Here is a 20194-nt window from a genome sequence, read left to right on the forward strand (position 1 = left end):
AGGTAGACTGGATTTCTTTGCGAAGCATTCACCTTTTGGACGTTTCAGGAAAGGTGCGTGTCGATGCCAGACTTGAAAAGCTTTCCATACAAAGAAACAACATAGTGCTTTTGATTGATGGGAAACGGCAAGAGCGGTTTGAGCAGCTCCGGCCTCTCAACCGCTTTACAATGTGATCGGCACCTCGGTAGCCAGTTTAGAAGGCTGAAAAGGATGCTGGAAGCACAGCGACGTTCTAAAACCAGCGCTTGAAAAGCATCTGCATACATAAAATGTCCATTTCCCCAAAGCTGAATCTGCATCTTCAGAAGATTGTCAGCTATACGTTTTCGTTCTTTGTTTCCTTTTTTTACGACAAGCTTTCGAGAAATGAACTGTCTATTGTGATGAAGGCTGCGTTAGAAATTGTGCATCTAGCTTAGTTCAATGAAATCGGGAGGTGCACCTGTCTCAAGCGGATGGCTCTTTGCAGGCACACTACGGAAACCTGCGGGCGCAAGTTGGGAGAAGTGACTCTTGCAGAGTGTTGAGCTTCGAGAAGAGGGCTCCGCTCAGGAAGATATTTCCACATGTTGAAGAGTCGCTTTTCGCCCTTTCTTTCCCACATTTTTCCAGTGCGGTTATTGATCGCGTTCAAAATGTTTTCCCAACGTACGTGTTACCTGCAAAATCACAGTGAAACTGTTATGCCGAAAAGATTCCTAATAGTTATTGTATTAGAATAGCTCTCCAATTTCTTAGCCTTCGTACACGCAATGTTTAAGGAAACGCTAGAGTAAATGAAACTGTAAATAGACAGGAGCTCTTCTTAGTTTTCATACAAGTTATGATGGCTGCAGCTCCTATCTGCGTCCGGGTGACCGGAGCCAAGGGATTATCTGCGGAACCTTTGATTTATCTCTCGGGCAAGGAGCTAGATACGCCCTTTTCATCTCGGTTTGATCACACCTGTGCATTAAAACGCAGTGCTCGGTACCATCGAGGTGTAAGAGGTTCAAGGATGAGCGGGAAACTTTGTTAATAAGGAGACGGGCACCGCCCAACGTGGGGCTCGAACCCACGACCCTGAGATTAAGAGTCTCATGCTCTACCGACTGAGCTAGCCGGGCGCCGGTGGAGCTGGGGGTTAACTTGTCCCTGTTGACGGCAATTTGACAAGGTATACTTCCTGGCTTTTCATCATGTGCTGACCGGATTCGAGAGTAGCACACCCTGTTCTTTGTTGATTACTGTACCTCCAGCAGCGCAAATGTCAGTAATCATTGAAATGTACGACCTACAATCTCCTCAGCATGCCCGCGTGGACTCCTCAGTGATCATCCTTCTACGTTCTGCTGTAGTTTTCATGCAAGTGAAAACCGTGCTCCAAATAACAGCGGCACAGTTGTATCCTGCGGTAAGCATTCTTCTAATTCCATCGTTTTGCTCCAGGTAAAAGGTAGCGCATCATACGGTTGATATTCCAAGGTTTCAGAGTCCGTATTGGATGGCTTGGATGCAGACATCGCTCAGAGCTCCCAGTATGATTTTCCCGAGTTCAGTTTTGCAGTGTTTTAGTGCTTTACTACTTCCAGTGGGCCTTTGAATGCTCTGCTAAGTAGAGACGTGACATAATTACTAATGCGACCGAGTGTGCTGGCTGTTCCTGGTTCGTAATGATTAACGCGAGAAATCAATATAAACATAACTGCTTCGATTTCGAGGTTCAGTTGAAGCTTTCAAAGAAACTATCAAAGACCTCAGAACAACCGAAGACACATTTGGTCATCTCCGTATTGGTGAAGATTAAAGAGTCCCGCAAGTGTCAAGCTTGCACAAACACACACGAGAGAGAAACTCAGGACAGAATTTAAAGAAAGGGAGATGCAGACTATTTGAAGGCACTTTGCTAACCCAATGGCACGCTTATGAATCGTGCATAGGACACATGTAGCAGAGGATGGTTTCGATCCATCGACCTCTGGGTTATGGGCCCAGCACGCTTCCGCTGCGCCACTCTGCTGACGGCCTCTCTGCGTGTGGCGCACAACTGCTCTTTTTATTTCCTACATAAGTGATGAAAGAGTTGAAAGTTTCAACGACAAACGCAGACGTCACTTTGAGCGCTTGGTGTTGTAGCACAAATCATCACATGCTGCTCTACACTGGATTATAAAAGCCGACACATTTTCCAAACATTTTAATGCTGGAGTCACACTGTAGTATTAATAACAGTGCGATACTCGAGGAGCGTAGTGGGATCGCGGTGGCTCATCAGACCGCCCCGGGACGGGGGGCCCGCGTCAGGATGGCCGAGCGGTCTAAGGCGCTGCGTTCAGGTCGCAGTCTCCCCTGGAGGCGTGGGTTCGAATCCCACTCCTGACAAAAAGCTTGCTCAGTGCCGTCTCCAGTCGGGTGCAAATGGGTGAAGCAGCCTGCCGCGGGGAACGTGCGCCGATAGGCGTAGGTGTATCCCCTGCCTCTTCCGATTTAGCTCGTGCTCCATAGGATGGAAGCGGATGCTCTGGCTTTTTGACTCGAATATAACCTGATCACAACAGAAGGCCGTGCAGCCCAGTGCTGGTTTAAGAATGCCTCGTGTCTTCAGGCCCCTATTCCTTCAGGTTACCCCTTTGGAATAGTCGTCCGAAAAAGACGGGAAAGGAAAAGCATGTAAGCTCCCACACACTGCGTTAGCATTAGCGGTTGGAATCTGATGGGAGAAAAGCAACCTGGCTCGCCGTCAAGCAATCCATCCCTGGTCTCCCACGTGACAGGCGGGGATACGCACCACTATACTAACGAGGAGCGCTTGCTTGGCGCTTGAAGACACTTCCTCTTGCGGCTACTACTGTTTCCGGTTTCGTCTTTTCTTTTCATTCCTCCCAGAGGAGCGCATGAAAACGTTTCCATCTGCGCCATCCTCACCCCTCCAATGCTATGGTCCCTGCTCCTCCTGGTGCACTGCAAACACTCATTCAGCCGGTTCTTTCAGTTTGAATACTTAGGTCTTCAAAGGCTGGAAGTAGGGCGCAAGACATGCCAATGCCAAAAGCGTGGCAGTGTGCTTCCAGCTGTGAAATGTCACTGGTGGATGTTGAAGACATTACTTCCAAGGCAGCAGGTCCAAGCGATTTAGCGTTTGTACAAGAAGCAGGAAGAGAGAAACGGCACTCCGCCTTTTTCTGGGCAGGCCGAAGCGACAGGAGAAGGGCGCCGTAGTCGGCAGGATTCGAGCCGACGCGGGGAGACCCCAATGGCTTTCTAGCCCATCGCCTTAACCGCTCGGCCACGACTACAGGGAGCGCCGCCGCCGCCGGCTTGCAATCATTTAACACGGAGGGCGAGGCGGCGGCGGTAACCTTTTTCAATGTCGCTCTCCGCTTCCCCCCAAAAAAAGCCAAATGACATGCTAGCACTCGGACACCCTTCAGAAGACTGAAGGGTGGCTTAAAGCTGGAAGGATTAGGTCTCCCCGTTCCGACGCGACAATCGAACTTCCTTAGGCAGAGAGAAAGCAACATCGAGGAGCGTCAACAAGACTTTAGAAGCTGCGACACACGCCACTTTCAGTCGCAGACACAGCAGTTTTAAAGGCAGGAATCGCCTTTGCGAACGCCATGAGAAACAGAACGCAAGCTCAGGTCCTGCGGTTTAACAAACAGCCTCGGCTTTCAAGCGACATTTCTTTTCTGGAGCAAATTCACTTTCAACTTCAAGAAATTCACACAACTTGCGAAATACGAAATACAAATCTGGCTCATCGCTGCACAAGAAATACCGCCGGCTGGCAAGAAAATGACAACGGTGTTTTTCCTTAACGAAAAACTTCCCATGGAGAAAAACAACGGCTGTGCGTCTCTGTCGGCTTGATTCAGTTTAATGCAAGTATTCATTCTCCTCCTGGAAAATACAGCTTGCGAAAGATGAAATACAATTCTTGGCTTTTCTGGGTGAGTGCAGAAGAAATCCTGCCGGCTGGCAGAAGAATTCCAGCCTTTTTTACTCTTTAACCACAAACTTGCGAATGATACAAAGCAAGCGGGGTGCGTTTCTGTGCAGCTGTTAACTGAACAGCTGCTGCTTCAAGCCCACCCAGGGCTCATTCCGATTTCAACATCATGCCCCCTGAAGGTAGACTGGATTTCTTTGCGAAGCATTCACCTTTTGGACGTTTCAGGAAAGGTGCGTGTCGATGCCAGACTTGAAAAGCTTTCCATACAAAGAAACAACATAGTGCTTTTGATTGATGGGAAACGGCAAGAGCGGTTTGAGCAGCTCCGGCCTCTCAACCGCTTTACAATGTGATCGGCACCTCGGTAGCCAGTTTAGAAGGCTGAAAAGGATGCTGGAAGCACAGCGACGTTCTAAAACCAGCGCTTGAAAAGCATCTGCATACATAAAATGTCCATTTCCCCAAAGCTGAATCTGCATCTTCAGAAGATTGTCAGCTATACGTTTTCGTTCTTTGTTTCCTTTTTTTACGACAAGCTTTCGAGAAATGAACTGTCTATTGTGATGAAGGCTGCGTTAGAAATTGTGCATCTAGCTTAGTTCAATGAAATCGGGAGGTGCACCTGTCTCAAGCGGATGGCTCTTTGCAGGCACACTACGGAAACCTGCGGGCGCAAGTTGGGAGAAGTGACTCTTGCAGAGTGTTGAGCTTCGAGAAGAGGGCTCCGCTCAGGAAGATATTTCCACATGTTGAAGAGTCGCTTTTCGCCCTTTCTTTCCCACATTTTTCCAGTGCGGTTATTGATCGCGTTCAAAATGTTTTCCCAACGTACGTGTTACCTGCAAAATCACAGTGAAACTGTTATGCCGAAAAGATTCCTAATAGTTATTGTATTAGAATAGCTCTCCAATTTCTTAGCCTTCGTACACGCAATGTTTAAGGAAACGCTAGAGTAAATGAAACTGTAAATAGACAGGAGCTCTTCTTAGTTTTCATACAAGTTATGATGGCTGCAGCTCCTATCTGCGTCCGGGTGACCGGAGCCAAGGGATTATCTGCGGAACCTTTGATTTATCTCTCGGGCAAGGAGCTAGATACGCCCTTTTCATCTCGGTTTGATCACACCTGTGCATTAAAACGCAGTGCTCGGTACCATCGAGGTGTAAGAGGTTCAAGGATGAGCGGGAAACTTTGTTAATAAGGAGACGGGCACCGCCCAACGTGGGGCTCGAACCCACGACCCTGAGATTAAGAGTCTCATGCTCTACCGACTGAGCTAGCCGGGCGCCGGTGGAGCTGGGGGTTAACTTGTCCCTGTTGACGGCAATTTGACAAGGTATACTTCCTGGCTTTTCATCATGTGCTGACCGGATTCGAGAGTAGCACACCCTGTTCTTTGTTGATTACTGTACCTCCAGCAGCGCAAATGTCAGTAATCATTGAAATGTACGACCTACAATCTCCTCAGCATGCCCGCGTGGACTCCTCAGTGATCATCCTTCTACGTTCTGCTGTAGTTTTCATGCAAGTGAAAACCGTGCTCCAAATAACAGCGGCACAGTTGTATCCTGCGGTAAGCATTCTTCTAATTCCATCGTTTTGCTCCAGGTAAAAGGTAGCGCATCATACGGTTGATATTCCAAGGTTTCAGAGTCCGTATTGGATGGCTTGGATGCAGACATCGCTCAGAGCTCCCAGTATGATTTTCCCGAGTTCAGTTTTGCAGTGTTTTAGTGCTTTACTACTTCCAGTGGGCCTTTGAATGCTCTGCTAAGTAGAGACGTGACATAATTACTAATGCGACCGAGTGTGCTGGCTGTTCCTGGTTCGTAATGATTAACGCGAGAAATCAATATAAACATAACTGCTTCGATTTCGAGGTTCAGTTGAAGCTTTCAAAGAAACTATCAAAGACCTCAGAACAACCGAAGACACATTTGGTCATCTCCGTATTGGTGAAGATTAAAGAGTCCCGCAAGTGTCAAGCTTGCACAAACACACACGAGAGAGAAACTCAGGACAGAATTTAAAGAAAGGGAGATGCAGACTATTTGAAGGCACTTTGCTAACCCAATGGCACGCTTATGAATCGTGCATAGGACACATGTAGCAGAGGATGGTTTCGATCCATCGACCTCTGGGTTATGGGCCCAGCACGCTTCCGCTGCGCCACTCTGCTGACGGCCTCTCTGCGTGTGGCGCACAACTGCTCTTTTTATTTCCTACATAAGTGATGAAAGAGTTGAAAGTTTCAACGACAAACGCAGACGTCACTTTGAGCGCTTGGTGTTGTAGCACAAATCATCACATGCTGCTCTACACTGGATTATAAAAGCCGACACATTTTCCAAACATTTTAATGCTGGAGTCACACTGTAGTATTAATAACAGTGCGATACTCGAGGAGCGTAGTGGGATCGCGGTGGCTCATCAGACCGCCCCGGGACAGGGGGCCCGCGTCAGGATGGCCGAGCGGTCTAAGGCGCTGCGTTCAGGTCGCAGTCTCCCCTGGAGGCGTGGGTTCGAATCCCACTCCTGACAAAAAGCTTGCTCAGTGCCGTCTCCAGTCGGGTGCAAATGGGTGAAGCAGCCTGCCGCGGGGAACGTGCGCCGATAGGCGTAGGTGTATCCCCTGCCTCTTCCGATTTAGCTCGTGCTCCATAGGATGGAAGCGGATGCTCTGGCTTTTTGACTCGAATATAACCTGATCACAACAGAAGGCCGTGCAGCCCAGTGCTGGTTTAAGAATGCCTCGTGTCTTCAGGCCCCTATTCCTTCAGGTTACCCCTTTGGAATAGTCGTCCGAAAAAGACGGGAAAGGAAAAGCATGTAAGCTCCCACACACTGCGTTAGCATTAGCGGTTGGAATCTGATGGGAGAAAAGCAACCTGGCTCGCCGTCAAGCAATCCATCCCTGGTCTCCCACGTGACAGGCGGGGATACGCACCACTATACTAACGAGGAGCGCTTGCTTGGCGCTTGAAGACACTTCCTCTTGCGGCTACTACTGTTTCCGGTTTCGTCTTTTCTTTTCATTCCTCCCAGAGGAGCGCATGAAAACGTTTCCATCTGCGCCATCCTCACCCCTCCAATGCTATGGTCCCTGCTCCTCCTGGTGCACTGCAAACACTCATTCAGCCGGTTCTTTCAGTTTGAATACTTAGGTCTTCAAAGGCTGGAAGTAGGGCGCAAGACATGCCAATGCCAAAAGCGTGGCAGTGTGCTTCCAGCTGTGAAATGTCACTGGTGGATGTTGAAGACATTACTTCCAAGGCAGCAGGTCCAAGCGATTTAGCGTTTGTACAAGAAGCAGGAAGAGAGAAACGGCACTCCGCCTTTTTCTGGGCAGGCCGAAGCGACAGGAGAAGGGCGCCGTAGTCGGCAGGATTCGAGCCGACGCGGGGAGACCCCAATGGCTTTCTAGCCCATCACCTTAACCGCTCGGCCACGACTACAGGGAGCGCCGCCGCTGCCGGCTTGCAATCATTTAACACGGAGGGCGAGGCGGCGGCGGTAACCTTTTTCAATGTCGCTCTCCGCTTCCCCCCAAAAAAAGCCAAATGACATGCTAGCACTCGGACACCCTTCAGAAGACTGAAGGGTGGCTTAAAGCTGGAAGGATTAGGTCTCCCCGTTCCGACGCGACAATCGAACTTCCTTAGGCAGAGAGAAAGCAACATCGAGGAGCGTCAACAAGACTTTAGAAGCTGCGACACACGCCACTTTCAGTCGCAGACACAGCAGTTTTAAAGGCAGGAATCGCCTTTGCGAACGCCATGAGAAACAGAACGCAAGCTCAGGTCCTGCGGTTTAACAAACAGCCTCGGCTTTCAAGCGACATTTCTTTTCTGGAGCGAATTCACTTTCAACTTCAAGAAATTCACACAACTTGCGAAATACGAAATACAAATCTGGCTCATCGCTGCACAAGAAATACCGCCGGCTGGCAAGAAAATGACAACGGTGTTTTTCCTTAACGAAAAACTTCCCATGGAGAAAAACAACGGCTGTGCGTCTCTGTCGGCTTGATTCAGTTTAATGCAAGTATTCATTCTCCTCCTGGAAAATACAGCTTGCGAAAGATGAAATACAATTCTTGGCTTTTCTGGGTGAGTGCAGAAGAAATCCTGCCGGCTGGCAGAAGAATTCCAGCCTTTTTTACTCTTTAACCACAAACTTGCGAATGATACAAAGCAAGCGGGGTGCGTTTCTGTGCAGCTGTTAACTGAACAGCTGCTGCTTCAAGCCCACCCAGGGCTCATTCCGATTTCAACATCATGCCCCCTGAAGGTAGACTGGATTTCTTTGCGAAGCATTCACCTTTTGGACGTTTCAGGAAAGGTGCGTGTCGATGCCAGACTTGAAAAGCTTTCCATACAAAGAAACAACATAGTGCTTTTGATTGATGGGAAACGGCAAGAGCGGTTTGAGCAGCTCCGGCCTCTCAACCGCTTTACAATGTGATCGGCACCTCGGTAGCCAGTTTAGAAGGCTGAAAAGGATGCTGGAAGCACAGCGACGTTCTAAAACCAGCGCTTGAAAAGCATCTGCATACATAAAATGTCCATTTCCCCAAAGCTGAATCTGCATCTTCAGAAGATTGTCAGCTATACGTTTTCGTTCTTTGTTTCCTTTTTTTACGACAAGCTTTCGAGAAATGAACTGTCTATTGTGATGAAGGCTGCGTTAGAAATTGTGCATCTAGCTTAGTTCAATGAAATCGGGAGGTGCACCTGTCTCAAGCGGATGGCTCTTTGCAGGCACACTACGGAAACCTGCGGGCGCAAGTTGGGAGAAGTGACTCTTGCAGAGTGTTGAGCTTCGAGAAGAGGGCTCCGCTCAGGAAGATATTTCCACATGTTGAAGAGTCGCTTTTCGCCCTTTCTTTCCCACATTTTTCCAGTGCGGTTATTGATCGCGTTCAAAATGTTTTCCCAACGTACGTGTTACCTGCAAAATCACAGTGAAACTGTTATGCCGAAAAGATTCCTAATAGTTATTGTATTAGAATAGCTCTCCAATTTCTTAGCCTTCGTACACGCAATGTTTAAGGAAACGCTAGAGTAAATGAAACTGTAAATAGACAGGAGCTCTTCTTAGTTTTCATACAAGTTATGATGGCTGCAGCTCCTATCTGCGTCCGGGTGACCGGAGCCAAGGGATTATCTGCGGAACCTTTGATTTATCTCTCGGGCAAGGAGCTAGATACGCCCTTTTCATCTCGGTTTGATCACACCTGTGCATTAAAACGCAGTGCTCGGTACCATCGAGGTGTAAGAGGTTCAAGGATGAGCGGGAAACTTTGTTAATAAGGAGACGGGCACCGCCCAACGTGGGGCTCGAACCCACGACCCTGAGATTAAGAGTCTCATGCTCTACCGACTGAGCTAGCCGGGCGCCGGCGGAGCTGGTGGTTAACTTGTCCCTGTTGACGGCAATTTGACAAGGTATACTTCCTGGCTTTTCATCATGTGCTGACCGGATTCGAGAGTAGCACACCCTGTTCTTTGTTGATTACTGTACCTCCAGCAGCGCAAATGTCAGTAATCATTGAAATGTACGACCTACAATCTCCTCAGCATGCCCGCGTGGACTCCTCAGTGATCATCCTTCTACGTTCTGCTGTAGTTTTCATGCAAGTGAAAACCGTGCTCCAAATAACAGCGGCACAGTTGTATCCTGCGGTAAGCATTCTTCTAATTCCATCGTTTTGCTCCAGGTAAAAGGTAGCGCATCATACGGTTGATATTCCAAGGTTTCAGAGTCCGTATTGGATGGCTTGGATGCAGACATCGCTCAGAGCTCCCAGTATGATTTTCCCGAGTTCAGTTTTGCAGTGTTTTAGTGCTTTACTACTTCCAGTGGGCCTTTGAATGCTCTGCTAAGTAGAGACGTGACATAATTACTAATGCGACCGAGTGTGCTGGCTGTTCCTGGTTCGTAATGATTAACGCGAGAAATCAATATAAACATAACTGCTTCGATTTCGAGGTTCAGTTGAAGCTTTCAAAGAAACTATCAAAGACCTCAGAACAACCGAAGACACATTTGGTCATCTCCGTATTGGTGAAGATTAAAGAGTCCCGCAAGTGTCAAGCTTGCACAAACACACACGAGAGAGAAACTCAGGACAGAATTTAAAGAAAGGGAGATGCAGACTATTTGAAGGCACTTTGCTAACCCAATGGCACGCTTATGAATCGTGCATAGGACACATGTAGCAGAGGATGGTTTCGATCCATCGACCTCTGGGTTATGGGCCCAGCACGCTTCCGCTGCGCCACTCTGCTGACGGCCTCTCTGCGTGTGGCGCACAACTGCTCTTTTTATTTCCTACATAAGTGATGAAAGAGTTGAAAGTTTCAACGACAAACGCAGACGTCACTTTGAGCGCTTGGTGTTGTAGCACAAATCATCACATGCTGCTCTACACTGGATTATAAAAGCCGACACATTTTCCAAACATTTTAATGCTGGAGTCACACTGTAGTATTAATAACAGTGCGATACTCGAGGAGCGTAGTGGGATCGCGGTGGCTCATCAGACCGCCCCGGGACAGGGGGCCCGCGTCAGGATGGCCGAGCGGTCTAAGGCGCTGCGTTCAGGTCGCAGTCTCCCCTGGAGGCGTGGGTTCGAATCCCACTCCTGACAAAAAGCTTGCTCAGTGCCGTCTCCAGTCGGGTGCAAATGGGTGAAGCAGCCTGCCGCGGGGAACGTGCGCCGATAGGCGTAGGTGTATCCCCTGCCTCTTCCGATTTAGCTCGTGCTCCATAGGATGGAAGCGGATGCTCTGGCTTTTTGACTCGAATATAACCTGATCACAACAGAAGGCCGTGCAGCCCAGTGCTGGTTTAAGAATGCCTCGTGTCTTCAGGCCCCTATTCCTTCAGGTTACCCCTTTGGAATAGTCGTCCGAAAAAGACGGGAAAGGAAAAGCATGTAAGCTCCCACACACTGCGTTAGCATTAGCGGTTGGAATCTGATGGGAGAAAAGCAACCTGGCTCGCCGTCAAGCAATCCATCCCTGGTCTCCCACGTGACAGGCGGGGATACGCACCACTATACTAACGAGGAGCGCTTGCTTGGCGCTTGAAGACACTTCCTCTTGCGGCTACTACTGTTTCCGGTTTCGTCTTTTCTTTTCATTCCTCCCAGAGGAGCGCATGAAAACGTTTCCATCTGCGCCATCCTCACCCCTCCAATGCTATGGTCCCTGCTCCTCCTGGTGCACTGCAAACACTCATTCAGCCGGTTCTTTCAGTTTGAATACTTAGGTCTTCAAAGGCTGGAAGTAGGGCGCAAGACATGCCAATGCCAAAAGCGTGGCAGTGTGCTTCCAGCTGTGAAATGTCACTGGTGGATGTTGAAGACATTACTTCCAAGGCAGCAGGTCCAAGCGATTTAGCGTTTGTACAAGAAGCAGGAAGAGAGAAACGGCACTCCGCCTTTTTCTGGGCAGGCCGAAGCGACAGGAGAAGGGCGCCGTAGTCGGCAGGATTCGAGCCGACGCGGGGAGACCCCAATGGCTTTCTAGCCCATCGCCTTAACCGCTCGGCCACGACTACAGGGAGCGCCGCCGCTGCCGGCTTGCAATCATTTAACACGGAGGGCGAGGCGGCGGCGGTAACCTTTTTCAATGTCGCTCTCCGCTTCCCCCCAAAAAAAGCCAAATGACATGCTAGCACTCGGACACCCTTCAGAAGACTGAAGGGTGGCTTAAAGCTGGAAGGATTAGGTCTCCCCGTTCCGACGCGACAATCGAACTTCCTTAGGCAGAGAGAAAGCAACATCGAGGAGCGTCAACAAGACTTTAGAAGCTGCGACACACGCCACTTTCAGTCGCAGACACAGCAGTTTTAAAGGCAGGAATCGCCTTTGCGAACGCCATGAGAAACAGAACGCAAGCTCAGGTCCTGCGGTTTAACAAACAGCCTCGGCTTTCAAGCGACATTTCTTTTCTGGAGCGAATTCACTTTCAACTTCAAGAAATTCACACAACTTGCGAAATACGAAATACAAATCTGGCTCATCGCTGCACAAGAAATACCGCCGGCTGGCAAGAAAATGACAACGGTGTTTTTCCTTAACGAAAAACTTCCCATGGAGAAAAACAACGGCTGTGCGTCTCTGTCGGCTTGATTCAGTTTAATGCAAGTATTCATTCTCCTCCTGGAAAATACAGCTTGCGAAAGATGAAATACAATTCTTGGCTTTTCTGGGTGAGTGCAGAAGAAATCCTGCCGGCTGGCAGAAGAATTCCAGCCTTTTTTACTCTTTAACCACAAACTTGCGAATGATACAAAGCAAGCGGGGTGCGTTTCTGTGCAGCTGTTAACTGAACAGCTGCTGCTTCAAGCCCACCCAGGGCTCATTCCGATTTCAACATCATGCCCCCTGAAGGTAGACTGGATTTCTTTGCGAAGCATTCACCTTTTGGACGTTTCAGGAAAGGTGCGTGTCGATGCCAGACTTGAAAAGCTTTCCATACAAAGAAACAACATAGTGCTTTTGATTGATGGGAAACGGCAAGAGCGGTTTGAGCAGCTCCGGCCTCTCAACCGCTTTACAATGTGATCGGCACCTCGGTAGCCAGTTTAGAAGGCTGAAAAGGATGCTGGAAGCACAGCGACGTTCTAAAACCAGCGCTTGAAAAGCATCTGCATACATAAAATGTCCATTTCCCCAAAGCTGAATCTGCATCTTCAGAAGATTGTCAGCTATACGTTTTCGTTCTTTGTTTCCTTTTTTTACGACAAGCTTTCGAGAAATGAACTGTCTATTGTGATGAAGGCTGCGTTAGAAATTGTGCATCTAGCTTAGTTCAATGAAATCGGGAGGTGCACCTGTCTCAAGCGGATGGCTCTTTGCAGGCACACTACGGAAACCTGCGGGCGCAAGTTGGGAGAAGTGACTCTTGCAGAGTGTTGAGCTTCGAGAAGAGGGCTCCGCTCAGGAAGATATTTCCACATGTTGAAGAGTCGCTTTTCGCCCTTTCTTTCCCACATTTTTCCAGTGCGGTTATTGATCGCGTTCAAAATGTTTTCCCAACGTACGTGTTACCTGCAAAATCACAGTGAAACTGTTATGCCGAAAAGATTCCTAATAGTTATTGTATTAGAATAGCTCTCCAATTTCTTAGCCTTCGTACACGCAATGTTTAAGGAAACGCTAGAGTAAATGAAACTGTAAATAGACAGGAGCTCTTCTTAGTTTTCATACAAGTTATGATGGCTGCAGCTCCTATCTGCGTCCGGGTGACCGGAGCCAAGGGATTATCTGCGGAACCTTTGATTTATCTCTCGGGCAAGGAGCTAGATACGCCCTTTTCATCTCGGTTTGATCACACCTGTGCATTAAAACGCAGTGCTCGGTACCATCGAGGTGTAAGAGGTTCAAGGATGAGCGGGAAACTTTGTTAATAAGGAGACGGGCACCGCCCAACGTGGGGCTCGAACCCACGACCCTGAGATTAAGAGTCTCATGCTCTACCGACTGAGCTAGCCGGGCGCCGGTGGAGCTGGGGGTTAACTTGTCCCTGTTGACGGCAATTTGACAAGGTATACTTCCTGGCTTTTCATCATGTGCTGACCGGATTCGAGAGTAGCACACCCTGTTCTTTGTTGATTACTGTACCTCCAGCAGCGCAAATGTCAGTAATCATTGAAATGTACGACCTACAATCTCCTCAGCATGCCCGCGTGGACTCCTCAGTGATCATCCTTCTACGTTCTGCTGTAGTTTTCATGCAAGTGAAAACCGTGCTCCAAATAACAGCGGCACAGTTGTATCCTGCGGTAAGCATTCTTCTAATTCCATCGTTTTGCTCCAGGTAAAAGGTAGCGCATCATACGGTTGATATTCCAAGGTTTCAGAGTCCGTATTGGATGGCTTGGATGCAGACATCGCTCAGAGCTCCCAGTATGATTTTCCCGAGTTCAGTTTTGCAGTGTTTTAGTGCTTTACTACTTCCAGTGGGCCTTTGAATGCTCTGCTAAGTAGAGACGTGACATAATTACTAATGCGACCGAGTGTGCTGGCTGTTCCTGGTTCGTAATGATTAACGCGAGAAATCAATATAAACATAACTGCTTCGATTTCGAGGTTCAGTTGAAGCTTTCAAAGAAACTATCAAAGACCTCAGAACAACCGAAGACACATTTGGTCATCTCCGTATTGGTGAAGATTAAAGAGTCCCGCAAGTGTCAAGCTTGCACAAACACACACGAGAGAGAAACTCAGGACAGAATTTAAAGAAAGGGAGATGCAGACTATTTGAAGGCACTTTGCTAACCCAATGGCACGCTTATGAATCGTGCATAGGACACATGTAGCAGAGGATGGTTTCGATCCATCGACCTCTGGGTTATGGGCCCAGCACGCTTCCGCTGCGCCACTCTGCTGACGGCCTCTCTGCGTGTGGCGCACAACTGCTCTTTTTATTTCCTACATAAGTGATGAAAGAGTTGAAAGTTTCAACGACAAACGCAGACGTCACTTTGAGCGCTTGGTGTTGTAGCACAAATCATCACATGCTGCTCTACACTGGATTATAAAAGCCGACACATTTTCCAAACATTTTAATGCTGGAGTCACACTGTAGTATTAATAACAGTGCGATACTCGAGGAGCGTAGTGGGATCGCGGTGGCTCATCAGACCGCCCCGGGACAGGGGGCCCGCGTCAGGATGGCCGAGCGGTCTAAGGCGCTGCGTTCAGGTCGCAGTCTCCCCTGGAGGCGTGGGTTCGAATCCCACTCCTGACAAAAAGCTTGCTCAGTGCCGTCTCCAGTCGGGTGCAAATGGGTGAAGCAGCCTGCCGCGGGGAACGTGCGCCGATAGGCGTAGGTGTATCCCCTGCCTCTTCCGATTTAGCTCGTGCTCCATAGGATGGAAGCGGATGCTCTGGCTTTTTGACTCGAATATAACCTGATCACAACAGAAGGCCGTGCAGCCCAGTGCTGGTTTAAGAATGCCTCGTGTCTTCAGGCCCCTATTCCTTCAGGTTACCCCTTTGGAATAGTCGTCCGAAAAAGACGGGAAAGGAAAAGCATGTAAGCTCCCACACACTGCGTTAGCATTAGCGGTTGGAATCTGATGGGAGAAAAGCAACCTGGCTCGCCGTCAAGCAATCCATCCCTGGTCTCCCACGTGACAGGCGGGGATACGCACCACTATACTAACGAGGAGCGCTTGCTTGGCGCTTGAAGACACTTCCTCTTGCGGCTACTACTGTTTCCGGTTTCGTCTTTTCTTTTCATTCCTCCCAGAGGAGCGCATGAAAACGTTTCCATCTGCGCCATCCTCACCCCTCCAATGCTATGGTCCCTGCTCCTCCTGGTGCACTGCAAACACTCATTCAGCCGGTTCTTTCAGTTTGAATACTTAGGTCTTCAAAGGCTGGAAGTAGGGCGCAAGACATGCCAATGCCAAAAGCGTGGCAGTGTGCTTCCAGCTGTGAAATGTCACTGGTGGATGTTGAAGACATTACTTCCAAGGCAGCAGATCCAAGCGATTTAGCGTTTGTACAAGAAGCAGGAAGAGAGAAACGGCACTCCGCCTTTTTCTGGGCAGGCCGAAGCGACAGGAGAAGGGCGCCGTAGTCGGCAGGATTCGAGCCGACGCGGGGAGACCCCAATGGCTTTCTAGCCCATCGCCTTAACCGCTCGGCCACGACTACAGGGAGCGCCGCCGCCGCCGGCTTGCAATCATTTAACACGGAGGGCGAGGCGGCGGCGGTAACCTTTTTCAATGTCGCTCTCCGCTTCCCCCCAAAAAAAGCCAAATGACATGCTAGCACTCGGACACCCTTCAGAAGACTGAAGGGTGGCTTAAAGCTGGAAGGATTAGGTCTCCCCGTTCCGACGCGACAATCGAACTTCCTTAGGCAGAGAGAAAGCAACATCGAGGAGCGTCAACAAGACTTTAGAAGCTGCGACACACGCCACTTTCAGTCGCAGACACAGCAGTTTTAAAGGCAGGAATCGCCTTTGCGAACGCCATGAGAAACAGAACGCAAGCTCAGGTCCTGCGGTTTAACAAACAGCCTCGGCTTTCAAGCGACATTTCTTTTCTGGAGCGAATTCACTTTCAACTTCAAGAAATTCACACAACTTGCGAAATACGAAATACAAATCTGGCTCATCGCTGCACAAGAAATACCGCCGGCTGGCAAGAAAATGACAACGGTGTTTTTCCTTAACGAAAAACTTCCCATGGAGAAAAACAACGGCTGTGCGTCTCTGTCGGCTTGATTCAGTTTAATGCAAGTATTCATTCTCCTCCTGGAAAATACAGCTTGCGAAAGATGAAATACAATTCTTGGCTTTTCTGGGTGAGTGCAGAAGAAATCCTGCCGGCTGGCAGAAGAATTCCAGCCTTTTTTACTCTTTAACCACAAACTTGCGAATGATACAAAGCAAGCGGGGTGCGTTTCTGTGCAGCTGTTAACTGAACAGCTGCTGCTTCAAGCCCACCCAGGGCTCATTCCGATTTCAACATCATGCCCCCTGAAGGTAGACTGGATTTCTTTGCGAAGCATTCACCTTTTGGACGTTTCAGGAAAGGTGCGTGTCGATGCCAGACTTGAAAAGCTTTCCATACAAAGAAACAACATAGTGCTTTTGATTGATGGGAAACGGCAAGAGCGGTTTGAGCAGCTCCGGCCTCTCAACCGCTTTACAATGTGATCGGCACCTCGGTAGCCAGTTTAGAAGGCTGAAAAGGATGCTGGAAGCACAGCGACGTTCTAAAACCAGCGCTTGAAAAGCATCTGCATACATAAAATGTCCATTTCCCCAAAGCTGAATCTGCATCTTCAGAAGATTGTCAGCTATACGTTTTCGTTCTTTGTTTCCTTTTTTTACGACAAGCTTTCGAGAAATGAACTGTCTATTGTGATGAAGGCTGCGTTAGAAATTGTGCATCTAGCTTAGTTCAATGAAATCGGGAGGTGCACCTGTCTCAAGCGGATGGCTCTTTGCAGGCACACTACGGAAACCTGCGGGCGCAAGTTGGGAGAAGTGACTCTTGCAGAGTGTTGAGCTTCGAGAAGAGGGCTCCGCTCAGGAAGATATTTCCACATGTTGAAGAGTCGCTTTTCGCCCTTTCTTTCCCACATTTTTCCAGTGCGGTTATTGATCGCGTTCAAAATGTTTTCCCAACGTACGTGTTACCTGCAAAATCACAGTGAAACTGTTATGCCGAAAAGATTCCTTATGGTTATTGTATTAGAATAGCTCTCCAATTTCTTAGCCTTCGTACACGCAATGTTTAAGGAAACGCTAGAGTAAATGAAACTGTAAATAGACAGGAGCTCTTCTTAGTTTTCATACAAGTTATGATGGCTGCAGCTCCTATCTGCGTCCGGGTGACCGGAGCCAAGGGATTATCTGCGGAACCTTTGATTTATCTCTCGGGCAAGGAGCTAGATACGCCCTTTTCATCTCGGTTTGATCACACCTGTGCATTAAAACGCAGTGCTCGGTACCATCGAGGTGTAAGAGGTTCAAGGATGAGCGGGAAACTTTGTTAATAAGGAGACGGGCACCGCCCAACGTGGGGCTCGAACCCACGACCCTGAGATTAAGAGTCTCATGCTCTACCGACTGAGCTAGCCGGGCGCCGGTGGAGCTAGGGGTTAACTTGTCCCTGTTGACGGCAATTTGACAAGGTATACTTCCTGGCTTTTCATCATGTGCTGACCGGATTCGAGAGTAGCACACCCTGTTCTTTGTTGATTACTGTACCTCCAGCAGCGCAAATGTCAGTAATCATTGAAATGTACGACCTACAATCTCCTCAGCATGCCCGCGTGGACTCCTCAGTGATCATCCTTCTACGTTCTGCTGTAGTTTTCATGCAAGTGAAAACCGTGCTCCAAATAACAGCGGCACAGTTGTATCCTGCGGTAAGCATTCTTCTAATTCCATCGTTTTGCTCCAGGTAAAAGGTAGCGCATCATACGGTTGATATTCCAAGGTTTCAGAGTCCGTATTGGATGGCTTGGATGCAGACATCGCTCAGAGCTCCCAGTATGATTTTCCCGAGTTCAGTTTTGCAGTGTTTTAGTGCTTTACTACTTCCAGTGGGCCTTTGAATGCTCTGCTAAGTAGAGACGTGACATAATTACTAATGCGACCGAGTGTGCTGGCTGTTCCTGGTTCGTAATGATTAACGCGAGAAATCAATATAAACATAACTGCTTCGATTTCGAGGTTCAGTTGAAGCTTTCAAAGAAACTATCAAAGACCTCAGAACAACCGAAGACACATTTGGTCATCTCCGTATTGGTGAAGATTAAAGAGTCCCGCAAGTGTCAAGCTTGCACAAACACACACGAGAGAGAAACTCAGGACAGAATTTAAAGAAAGGGAGATGCAGACTATTTGAAGGCACTTTGCTAACCCAATGGCACGCTTATGAATCGTGCATAGGACACATGTAGCAGAGGATGGTTTCGATCCATCGACCTCTGGGTTATGGGCCCAGCACGCTTCCGCTGCGCCACTCTGCTGACGGCCTCTCTGCGTGTGGCGCACAACTGCTCTTTTTATTTCCTACATAAGTGATGAAAGAGTTGAAAGTTTCAACGACAAACGCAGACGTCACTTTGAGCGCTTGGTGTTGTAGCACAAATCATCACATGCTGCTCTACACTGGATTATAAAAGCCGACACATTTTCCAAACATTTTAATGCTGGAGTCACACTGTAGTATTAATAACAGTGCGATACTCGAGGAGCGTAGTGGGATCGCGGTGGCTCATCAGACCGCCCCGGGACAGGGGGCCCGCGTCAGGATGGCCGAGCGGTCTAAGGCGCTGCGTTCAGGTCGCAGTCTCCCCTGGAGGCGTGGGTTCGAATCCCACTCCTGACAAAAAGCTTGCTCAGTGCCGTCTCCAGTCGGGTGCAAATGGGTGAAGCAGCCTGCCGCGGGGAACGTGCGCCGATAGGCGTAGGTGTATCCCCTGCCTCTTCCGATTTAGCTCGTGCTCCATAGGATGGAAGCGGATGCTCTGGCTTTTTGACTCGAATATAACCTGATCACAACAGAAGGCCGTGCAGCCCAGTGCTGGTTTAAGAATGCCTCGTGTCTTCAGGCCCCTATTCCTTCAGGTTACCCCTTTGGAATAGTCGTCCGAAAAAGACGGGAAAGGAAAAGCATGTAAGCTCCCACACACTGCGTTAGCATTAGCGGTTGGAATCTGATGGGAGAAAAGCAACCTGGCTCGCCGTCAAGCAATCCATCCCTGGTCTCCCACGTGACAGGCGGGGATACGCACCACTATACTAACGAGGAGCGCTTGCTTGGCGCTTGAAGACACTTCCTCTTGCGGCTACTACTGTTTCCGGTTTCGTCTTTTCTTTTCATTCCTCCCAGAGGAGCGCATGAAAACGTTTCCATCTGCGCCATCCTCACCCCTCCAATGCTATGGTCCCTGCTCCTCCTGGTGCACTGCAAACACTCATTCAGCCGGTTCTTTCAGTTTGAATACTTAGGTCTTCAAAGGCTGGAAGTAGGGCGCAAGACATGCCAATGCCAAAAGCGTGGCAGTGTGCTTCCAGCTGTGAAATGTCACTGGTGGATGTTGAAGACATTACTTCCAAGGCAGCAGGTCCAAGCGATTTAGCGTTTGTACAAGAAGCAGGAAGAGAGAAACGGCACTCCGCCTTTTTCTGGGCAGGCCGAAGCGACAGGAGAAGGGCGCCGTAGTCGGCAGGATTCGAGCCGACGCGGGGAGACCCCAATGGCTTTCTAGCCCATCGCCTTAACCGCTCGGCCACGACTACAGGGAGCGCCGCCGCCGCCGGCTTGCAATCATTTAACACAGAGGGCGAGGCGGCGGCGGTAACCTTTTTCAATGTCGCTCTCCGCTTCCCCCCAAAAAAAGCCAAATGACATGCTAGCACTCGGACACCCTTCAGAAGACTGAAGGGTGGCTTAAAGCTGGAAGGATTAGGTCTCCCCGTTCCGACGCGACAATCGAACTTCCTTAGGCAGAGAGAAAGCAACATCGAGGAGCGTCAACAAGACTTTAGAAGCTGCGACACACGCCACTTTCAGTCGCAGACACAGCAGTTTTAAAGGCAGGAATCGCCTTTGCGAACGCCATGAGAAACAGAACGCAAGCTCAGGTCCTGCGGTTTAACAAACAGCCTCGGCTTTCAAGCGACATTTCTTTTCTGGAGCGAATTCACTTTCAACTTCAAGAAATTCACACAACTTGCGAAATACGAAATACAAATCTGGCTCATCGCTGCA

General features: G+C 49.0%; 15 non-coding genes across 15 annotated transcripts; 5 read left to right on the forward strand and 10 right to left on the reverse strand.

The window, feature by feature from the left end:
* Positions 1-1036: 1036 nt before the first annotated feature.
* On the reverse strand, positions 1037-1109 carry trnak-cuu (transfer RNA lysine (anticodon CUU)). The gene has a single exon. It is a non-coding gene; the product is annotated as a tRNA-Lys (tRNA).
* An 821-nt stretch (positions 1110-1930) lies between these two features.
* trnam-cau (transfer RNA methionine (anticodon CAU)) lies at positions 1931-2002 on the reverse strand. The gene has a single exon. It is a non-coding gene; the product is annotated as a tRNA-Met (tRNA).
* Positions 2003-2281: 279 nt separating this feature from the next.
* On the forward strand, positions 2282-2364 carry trnal-cag (transfer RNA leucine (anticodon CAG)). The gene has a single exon. It is a non-coding gene; the product is annotated as a tRNA-Leu (tRNA).
* Positions 2365-5147: 2783 nt separating this feature from the next.
* On the reverse strand, positions 5148-5220 carry trnak-cuu (transfer RNA lysine (anticodon CUU)). The gene has a single exon. It is a non-coding gene; the product is annotated as a tRNA-Lys (tRNA).
* An 821-nt stretch (positions 5221-6041) lies between these two features.
* On the reverse strand, positions 6042-6113 carry trnam-cau (transfer RNA methionine (anticodon CAU)). The gene has a single exon. It is a non-coding gene; the product is annotated as a tRNA-Met (tRNA).
* A 279-nt stretch (positions 6114-6392) lies between these two features.
* On the forward strand, positions 6393-6475 carry trnal-cag (transfer RNA leucine (anticodon CAG)). The gene has a single exon. It is a non-coding gene; the product is annotated as a tRNA-Leu (tRNA).
* A 2783-nt stretch (positions 6476-9258) lies between these two features.
* On the reverse strand, positions 9259-9331 carry trnak-cuu (transfer RNA lysine (anticodon CUU)). Its single transcript has one exon. It is a non-coding gene; the product is annotated as a tRNA-Lys (tRNA).
* Positions 9332-10152: 821 nt separating this feature from the next.
* Positions 10153-10224, reverse strand: trnam-cau (transfer RNA methionine (anticodon CAU)). Its single transcript has one exon. It is a non-coding gene; the product is annotated as a tRNA-Met (tRNA).
* A 279-nt stretch (positions 10225-10503) lies between these two features.
* Positions 10504-10586, forward strand: trnal-cag (transfer RNA leucine (anticodon CAG)). The gene has a single exon. It is a non-coding gene; the product is annotated as a tRNA-Leu (tRNA).
* Positions 10587-13369: 2783 nt separating this feature from the next.
* trnak-cuu (transfer RNA lysine (anticodon CUU)) lies at positions 13370-13442 on the reverse strand. Its single transcript has one exon. It is a non-coding gene; the product is annotated as a tRNA-Lys (tRNA).
* Positions 13443-14263: 821 nt separating this feature from the next.
* Positions 14264-14335, reverse strand: trnam-cau (transfer RNA methionine (anticodon CAU)). The gene has a single exon. It is a non-coding gene; the product is annotated as a tRNA-Met (tRNA).
* A 279-nt stretch (positions 14336-14614) lies between these two features.
* trnal-cag (transfer RNA leucine (anticodon CAG)) lies at positions 14615-14697 on the forward strand. Its single transcript has one exon. It is a non-coding gene; the product is annotated as a tRNA-Leu (tRNA).
* A 2783-nt stretch (positions 14698-17480) lies between these two features.
* On the reverse strand, positions 17481-17553 carry trnak-cuu (transfer RNA lysine (anticodon CUU)). The gene has a single exon. It is a non-coding gene; the product is annotated as a tRNA-Lys (tRNA).
* An 821-nt stretch (positions 17554-18374) lies between these two features.
* trnam-cau (transfer RNA methionine (anticodon CAU)) lies at positions 18375-18446 on the reverse strand. Its single transcript has one exon. It is a non-coding gene; the product is annotated as a tRNA-Met (tRNA).
* Positions 18447-18725: 279 nt separating this feature from the next.
* trnal-cag (transfer RNA leucine (anticodon CAG)) lies at positions 18726-18808 on the forward strand. The gene has a single exon. It is a non-coding gene; the product is annotated as a tRNA-Leu (tRNA).
* The last annotated feature ends 1386 nt before the right edge of the window (positions 18809-20194 follow it).

Source organism: Lepisosteus oculatus, unplaced genomic scaffold (assembly GCF_040954835.1).
Source record: "Lepisosteus oculatus isolate fLepOcu1 unplaced genomic scaffold, fLepOcu1.hap2 HAP2_SCAFFOLD_75, whole genome shotgun sequence".
Taxonomy (NCBI): domain Eukaryota; kingdom Metazoa; phylum Chordata; class Actinopteri; order Semionotiformes; family Lepisosteidae; genus Lepisosteus; species Lepisosteus oculatus.